Source organism: Neomonachus schauinslandi, unplaced genomic scaffold (assembly GCF_002201575.2).
Source record: "Neomonachus schauinslandi unplaced genomic scaffold, ASM220157v2 HiC_scaffold_1639, whole genome shotgun sequence".
In the NCBI taxonomy this organism is placed as follows: Eukaryota; Metazoa; Chordata; class Mammalia; order Carnivora; family Phocidae; genus Neomonachus; species Neomonachus schauinslandi.
This window is the reverse complement of record NW_025410329.1, coordinates 1-8,073: the sequence shown is the minus strand read 5'-3', so window position 1 is coordinate 8,073 and position 8,073 is coordinate 1. Positions and strand designations below refer to the sequence as shown.

The 8,073-nt window shown below is 58.9% G+C and overlaps 5 non-coding genes across 5 annotated transcripts; all 5 read right to left on the bottom strand.

Annotated features, from left to right (window-relative positions):
* Positions 1-1,218: 1,218 nt before the first annotated feature.
* LOC123323859 lies at positions 1,219-1,299 on the bottom strand. Its single transcript, XR_006539551.1, has one exon. It is a non-coding gene; the product is annotated as a small nucleolar RNA SNORD115 (small nucleolar RNA).
* Positions 1,300-2,895: 1,596 nt separating this feature from the next.
* Positions 2,896-2,976, bottom strand: LOC123323857. The gene has a single exon (XR_006539549.1). It is a non-coding gene; the product is annotated as a small nucleolar RNA SNORD115 (small nucleolar RNA).
* A 1,601-nt stretch (positions 2,977-4,577) lies between these two features.
* LOC123323861 lies at positions 4,578-4,658 on the bottom strand. Its single transcript, XR_006539553.1, has one exon. It is a non-coding gene; the product is annotated as a small nucleolar RNA SNORD115 (small nucleolar RNA).
* Positions 4,659-6,234: 1,576 nt separating this feature from the next.
* LOC123323860 lies at positions 6,235-6,315 on the bottom strand. The gene has a single exon (XR_006539552.1). It is a non-coding gene; the product is annotated as a small nucleolar RNA SNORD115 (small nucleolar RNA).
* A 1,592-nt stretch (positions 6,316-7,907) lies between these two features.
* Positions 7,908-7,988, bottom strand: LOC123323858. The gene has a single exon (XR_006539550.1). It is a non-coding gene; the product is annotated as a small nucleolar RNA SNORD115 (small nucleolar RNA).
* Positions 7,989-8,073: the final 85 nt, after the last annotated feature.

Here is an 8,073-nt window from a genome sequence, read left to right as displayed (position 1 = left end):
GGAGAGTGTGGCCCCTGAGGGAGCCGATTCTTGCTGATGCTGCCCCCCAAGAAGGCCCAGCACATAGGCTTCCTGAGAGGTAGCAAGCTGTGGGCACAGGACTGGGCATGAAGGGTGAGTGCCCTGGTAGGTAGGGCCAGGCCCTCGTCCTCCCACGTATTGGCCATTTGTGGCACTTGGAGCTGGGCAGGTGCCCTTGAGGACAAGGGGAGCCACGGCCCTCAGGGTCCTTAAGGCAGAGGAATGGATGCCAGGCCACCCGCATGCACGCAACCAAGGCATGCCGCCCACTGCCCGCCGTGCAAGAGAGCCCTCTCCCTGCACCTGCTGGGCCTCTTCTGGATCACTCCCTCAGGTCTAGAGTGCCACCACGATAGGCCCAGGGCCATTGCCTGTTGTGCCCAGGGACTCGAGATTCCCCTTCAAGTCCCGGTAAGCCCTTCCTGCTTCAGCAGGCTAAGGGATCAGGGACGGTGCTCCTCAGCTGCCCTGAGGGGGCCCAAGCTCTTTGAGAGTCGGTTGCATGTGACAGGAGCTCTGGGCTCTCCTGCCCAGGGCACATTGCCAAGGGCCAGGGCTTCAGGAACACCCCAGGGCTAAGGGGGAGAGCCACCAGTGTCCCCAAGGGGCCAAAGTCCACCATTTGTACAGGTCCATGGGACACAAAATGAAGCAACAGGAGCCCTCAGCTGAACGTGGACTGACAGTGGCATCCTTGCACTTTCCAGTCCTTGTCAGGCACCCCGCCAACCTTTCACTTCCCCTGCACATGCGATGGCCCAAGGGAGGAGCTTCAATGGGGAAATCTACCCTATCCGGACATCTAGGGCTCCCGGCACAACGCCCGTGTGGCCGCCTCCCAGACACGGACCACCCAAACCCACCCGGATGGCATCTGCGGCCTTCCTCCAAGGCCAGTGGCTTCCACTCACCTGCCATGGTTGAATCCACATGGAGACCCTGGCCACCACGGCCCACTGAAAGACACAAGGGGACCAGGGTTGTTAAGCAATGGCTCCCTGGGAGGCGTCCTGGGAGGGGGAATGAGTCGGCAGGCAAGGCAGAAGCCCTGAGCACCTCTTTGGCACCTGGAGGCCCATAGACAACAGCCACAGCGGGGAGCCTGAAGGGATTGGTCGCTTCAAGCCCCAAACAGCAGCTCCCCCCCAGGGCCCTGAGAATCTTCTCAATGCTGACCCGGGGATGGTCCCCTCCATTGGGCCTCAGTGTAATCCTTTTGAGCATGATTTTTAGGTCATCATCTCTCTTTGAGACAAATTGAGTTCTCATCATTGACCCAAGCAAGGCAATGGCGACGCAGGGGGGCACTCTCCCATCCCCCGACGTGGCTTACCTGGGATGCTTTCTGCAGAACGGGATGCCCCGGGAAGGGGGCGATGGCACAAGATGTTGGGCCCCTTGCCAGGGCTTGGCCTAGCAAGACTTGGACTTCAGGGAGCGATCTTCATCTCGGGGATGGCATCTGGGGAGAGAGGGGTGGCCAGCTGTCAAAATGTCTTGCACTGGGGCACCTGTCCCTGTGGCCAAGAGCTGCCAGTCCCGAAAGCCTGGTGCCATGTGACAAGTTGTGAGGATTGCCAGCACACATTGGGGGACCCAAAGGAAGGGGCAGGCTACAGGAGTAGAGATGCCCATACCTGGACCCTGAAACAACGGAGAATGTAGTCCCTGAAGGAACCAAGCCTTGCTGATGCTGCCACCCAAGAGAAGGCTGGGCAGACAGGCTTCCCGAAAGGTAGCACCCTGTGGGTGAGGGGCCAGGCAAGAAGGGTGTATTCTCTTGTAGTTAGGACATGACCCTCACCCTCCTAGGGATTGGCCATCTGTGACACCTGCAGTTCCGCAAGTGACCTCGAGGACCTAGGGAGTCACAGCCCCCGGGGGCCCCAAGGTCAGAGGGATGGATGCCAGGGTAATCATGTCCATGCAACCAAGGCATGCCACCCACTGTCCGCTGTGCAAGGGCACCCTGTTCCTGCACCTGTTTGGCCTCTTCCAGGGATCACTCCCTCATGTCTAGAGTGCTGCTACCATAGGCCCAGGGCCAACGCCTGTTGCGCCTAGGGATTCGAGAATCCCCTCCTAGGCCCGGTGGGCTCTTCCTGTCTATGCGCCCCAAGGGATCAAGAGGGGAGCTCCCCAGCTGCCCAAATTGGGCCCAAGCTCTTTGGCAGTCGACTGCATGTGACAGGAATTCTTGGCTCTCCCTCCCGGGGCAACTTGCCAAGGGCCAGTGCTTCAGGAATAGCTCAGGGCCAAGGTGGACAGATGCCAATGGCCCAAGGGGCCCACGTCCACCATCTGGATGGGTCCATGAGGCACACCATGATGCAGCAAGAGCCCTCAGCTGAACGTGGGCTGACGTTGGTGACCTTACACTTTCCGGTCCTTGTCAGGGACCCACGTAAACCCTTGCTTACCCTGCACATGAGATGGTCCAAGGGCGTACTTACAAGGGGGAAATTCACCCGTTACAGATATCCAGGGCTCCCAGTCCAATGTCCATGTGCAGCCACCCAGACACGGGCCACCCGACCCCACCCCAATGGCGTCTGCTGCTTCCCTCCAATCCCAGTGGCTTCCACTCACCTGCCATGTTTGAGGCCGTGCAGAGGCTCTGGCCACCATGGTCAGCTGAAAGTCACAAGGAGAACCAGGTGCTAAGCAATGGCTTTCCAGTTGTCCTGGGAGGCGGATAGGGTGATCAAGGGAGTTCGAAGGCCTGAGGTCCTTTGGGCACTTGGAGGCCCATTGAAAGGCCACAGCCACAGTGGGGAACTTTGGGGGATCCATCACCTCAAGCCCCAAACTAAAGTGCTCCCCAAGGACCCCAAGCAACCTTCAGATGTTCATCCCGGCATGGTATCCTCCATTGGGCCTCAGCGTAATCCTATTGAGCATGATTTTTAGGTCATCATCTCTCTCTGAGACAATATGAGTTCTCATCATTGACCCAAGCAAGGCAGTGATGACGCAGGCGTGCATTAGGGCATCCCCTGAACCTGATATCTGGGGTGCTTACTGTAAAGCAGGATGCCCCGGCGGGGGGTGGGGGAAGAGTCACGAGACTTTGGGCCTCTTGCAGGGACTGGGCCTAGCAAGACGTGGCCCTCAGGGCAGAATCTTCATCTAGGGACACAATCTGGGGAGAGAGGGGTAGGCCAGGTGTCAGAACGCCCTGTTGCATGGAACCAGCCCATGCAGCCAAGAAGTGCCAGTCCCGAAAGCCTAGCACCGCGTGGCAAGGCTTTAGGCCTGCTGGCACACAGTGGGTAACTGCAAGGAAGGGGCAGGGTATAGAAGCAGAGATGCCCATGTCTGGACCCCCCAAAAATGGAAAGCTTGACCCCTGAAGGACCCGAGCCTTTTTGATGCTGCCCCCCAGAAGAAGGCACGGCACACACGGTTCTCGAGAGGTAGCACGCTGTGGGCATGGGGCCAGTCGTGAAGGGTGTGTGCCCTTGTAGTTAGGTCCAGGCCCTTGCCCTCCCACGGACTGGCCATCTGTCGTACCCTGAGCCTGGCAGGTGCCCTTGAAGACATGGGGAGGCACAGCCCCCAGCGTCCCCAGGGCAGAGGAATGGATAGTGGGCAAACCGCATGCATGCAACCAGGTCATGACGCCCATTACTCCCCTTGCAAGGGGGTCCTCTCCCTGCACCTGGTGGGCCTCTTCCCGGGATCACTACCTCAGGGCTAGGGAGCTGCTGTGAGAGCCCCAGGGCCATCGCCTGTTGCATTCAGGAACTCAAGATTCCCCTCTTTGGCTTGGTGGGCCCTTTCTGTCTTGACAGTCCAAGGGATCAGGGAGGAGAGCTTCCCAGCTGGTCCAAGGAGGCCCAAGCTCCTTGGAGTAGGTGTGTGGGACAGAAGCTCTGGGCTGTCCCACCTGGGTCATCTTGGCAATGGCCAGGGCTTCAGGAACAGCCCAGGGCTGAGGGGGACAGCCGCCAGTGGCCCAAGGGGCCCAGGTCCACCATCTGGACAGGCCAATGCAGCACAACGTGAAGCAGCATGAGCCCTCAGCTGAACATGGGCTGACGGTGGTTTCCCTGTACTTTCCCGTCCTTGTCAGGGACATGGCAAAATTTTCCCTTCCTTTGCAGGTGGGATGGCCCAAGGATGCACTGTCAAGAGGTAAGTCCACCCTCTCCTTATGTCCAGGGCTACCAGCCCGAAGCCCATGTGGCTGCCGCCCAGATACCATCCTCCCGAACCCACCCCTACGGCATCTCGGCCTCCCTCCAAGCCCAATGGCTTCTAATTACCTGCCATGGTTGAGGCCAAACTGTGACTCTGGCCACCACGGCCCATGGAAAAACACAAGGAGTCCAGGATTGCTAAGCAGTGGCTCCCTGGGAGGCGTCCTGGTGGGGGGAATTAGTCGCAGGCAAGGCCGAAGGCCTGTGCACCTTTGGGCACCTGGACGCCCACAGTCAGACCATAGCCACAGCGGGGACCCCCGAGGGATTGGTCACCTCAAGCCCCAAACTGTAGCGCTCTCCCAGGGCCCCAAGCATCCTCAGAATTCTGACCTTGGGATGGACCCTGCCAATGGGCCTCAGCATAATTCTATTGAGCACGATTTTTAGGTCATCATCTCTCTTCAAGACAATATGAGTTCTCATCATGGACCCAAGCAAGGCAGTAGCAATGCAGGTGGGCACTCTCCTGTCTCCTGAATCTGCTTACCGGGGGAGCTTACTGTAGAGTGGATTACCCTGAGGGTGTCAGAGCAGGAGACGTTGGGCCACTTGCCAGGGCTGGGCCTAGGAAGATTTGGTCCTCAGAGCAGGATCCTTGTATGGGTACGTGATCTGGGGAGAGAGGGTAGGCTTGGTGTCAAAACGCCATTCTCCAGGGCACCTACCTCTGCAGCCAGGGATGCCAGTCCTGAAATCCTGGTGCCGCATGGCAAGCCGTGAGGCTGTCTGGCATACAGTGGGAACTGCAAGAAAAGGGCAGGCTACAGGACCAAGATGCCCATACCTGAACCCTGCAAAAATGGAGAGCATGGCCCCCAAGGGAGCCAAGCCTTGCTGAGGCTACCCCTCAGGAGAAGGCCGGCACACAGGTTACCTGCGAGTTATCAGGATATGGGAACGAGACATGGCATGCAGGGGGCTTGTCCTGGTAGGTAGGGCCAAGGCTTCACCCTCCCACGGATTGGCCATCTGTGACACCCTCGAGGGCAGGTGTCCTCGAGGACATGGGAAGCCATTGCCCCCAGGGCCCCCAGGGTAGAGGAATGAATGCTGAGCCAAACACATGCACACAACCAAGGCAGGTAGCGCACTGCCTAGCATGCAAGTGGGGGGGGTCCTCTCCCTGCATCTGATGATCCTCTTCCCCTGGATAACTCCATCAGGTCTAGGGTGTCAGGGCGAGAGGCCCAGGGCCATTGCCTGTTGTGCCCAGGGACTTGAGATTCCCCTCCTAGTCCCGGAGGGCCACTTGCTGTCTCAGCAGCCCAAGGGATTGGGGAGGGGAGCTCCCAGCTACCCTGAGGTGACCCAAGCTCCTTGGCAGTTGGGTACATGCATCAGGAACTCTGGGCTCTTCCGCCCAGGGCACCTTGCCAAGTGCTGGGGCTACAGGAACAGTTGAGAGCTGAGGGGGACAGCCGCCAGTGGTCCCAAGGGGCCCACGTCCACCAACTGGATGGGCCCATGGGGCACACCTTGAAGCAGCAAGATCCCTCAACTGAACTGGGTGATGGCAGTGCCCCTGCACTTTCTAGTCCTCCTAAGGGACCCGGCCCATCTTTCACATGCCCAACAGTGGACCTTCAAGGGGAAGTCCACCTCTCCAGACATCCAGGGCTCCCAGCCATATTCCCATGCGGCAGCCACCTAGATACGGGCCTCATGACCCACCCCAACGACATCTGCAGCCTTCCTCCAAGTGCAGTGGCTTCCACTCACCTGCCATGGTTGTGGCTGCGCCAAGACAATGACCACCAAGGCCCGAGAAAGACACAAGAAAATCGGGGTTGCAAAGCAATGGCTCTTCAGGAGGCATCCTTGGAGGAAGAATGGGTCGGCAGGCAAGGCCGAAGGCTTGATCCACTCGTGGTCACCTGGAGGCCCACAGTCAGTTCATAGCCACAGTGGGGAGCCTTGAGAGAACAGTTGCCTCAAGCCCCAATCTGCAGCACTCACCCAGGGCCCTGAGCATCTTCGGGATGCTGAGCCCGGCATGATCCCCTCCCTTGGGCCTCAGCGTAATCCTATTGAGCATGAATTTTAGGTCATCATCTCTCTTTGAGACATTATGAGTTCTCATCATTGATCCAAGGAAGGCAGTGGCGATGAAACAGGCACTCACCCCTCCCCTGAACCAGCTTACTGGGGTTGCTTACTGTAGAGAGGGATGCCCGGGGGGTGGGGTAGGGGCATGAGACATTGGGCGTCTTGCAGTGTCTGAGCCTAGCAAGACTTGGACCTCAGGGCAGGATCTTCATCTGGGGACATGAGCTGGGGAGATAGGGATGGGCGAGGTGTCAAAATGCACTGCTCTGTGGCACCTGTCATTGTAACCAAGAGCGGCCAGTGTGTAAAGCCTGCGGCCGCATGGCAAGCTGTTAGGCCGGCCGGCATATGGCAGGGGACCACATGGAAGGGGCAAACTACAGAAGCAGAAATGCCCATACCTTGACCACAAAACAACAGAGAGCGTGGCCCCCGTGAACACTGACACTTGCTGTGCTGCCCCTCAGAAGGCCCAGCACACAGCCTTCCAGAGAGGTAGCACGCTGTGGACTCTGGGCCAGGCATGAAGGGTGGATGCCCTGGTATGTACAGTCAGGCCCTCGCCCTCCCACAGATTGGCCATCTCTGACACCCAGAGTTGGGCTGGTGCCCTCGAGGACATGGGGACCCATGGCCCTCAGGGTCCCATGGGCAGAGGAATGGATGCCGGGATAACAGCATGCTCGCAACCAGGCATGCTGCCCATTCCCACTGTGCACAGGGGCCCCCTCCCTGCACCTGTTGGGCCTCATCAATGGGATCACTCCCTCAGATCTAGAGTGCCGCGATGATAGGCCCAAGGACATTGCCTATTGTGCCCAGGGACTCAAGAATACCCTCCTATGCCAGGTGGCCCTTCCTGTCTCAGCAGCCCAAGGGATTGGAGAGGCGAACTCCCAGTTGCCCCGAGGGGCCCAAGCTCCATGGGAGTCAGCTGCATGCGACAGGAACTCTGAGCTCTCCGGCCCAGGGCAACTTGCCAAGGTCTGGGGCTTCATGAATACCCCAGGTCCAAGGAGACAGCCCCCAGTGGCCCCAAGGGGCCTATATCAACCATCTGGATGGGCACATGGGGCACACCGTGAAGCAGCAAGGTCCCTCAGCTGATCGTTGGCTGACAGTGGTGTCCCTGTACTTTCTGGTCCATGTCAGAGACCCAGCCAATCTTTCAATTCCCCTCCACCTGGGATGACCCAAGGTCGGACCTTCAATGGGGAAATCCACCCTCTCCGACCATCCAGGTCTCCCAACCAGACCCCCATGTGGCCACCACCCAGACACAGGCCACCCATACCCACTCCAGATGGTGTCTATGGCCTCCCTTGAAGCCCAGGGGCTCCACTCACCTGCCATGTTTGTGACCACACTGAGACCCTGGCCACCAAGGCCTGCTGAAAGACACAAAGAGACCAGGGTTGCCTAGCAATGGCTCCCCAGAAGGCATCCTGAGAGGGGGGATGGGTCAGCAGGCAAGGCCGAAGGCCCGAGCACCTCTTGTGCACCTGGAGGCCCAGGTCAGGCCACAGCCAAAGCGGTGAGGCCTGAGGGATCAGTCGCTTCAAGCCCCAAACTGCAGTGCTCCCCGAGGGCCCTGAGCATCCTCAGGATGATGACTCTGAGATGGTCCCTTCCATTGGGCCTCAGCATAATCCTATTGAGAATGATTTTTAGGTCATCATCTCTCTTCGAGACAATATGAGTTCTCATCATTGACCCAAGCAAGGCAATGGCGATGCCGGCGAGCCCTCTCCTGCCCCCCCGAACCTGCTTACCCTGGGTGCTTACTGCAGAGTGGCATGCT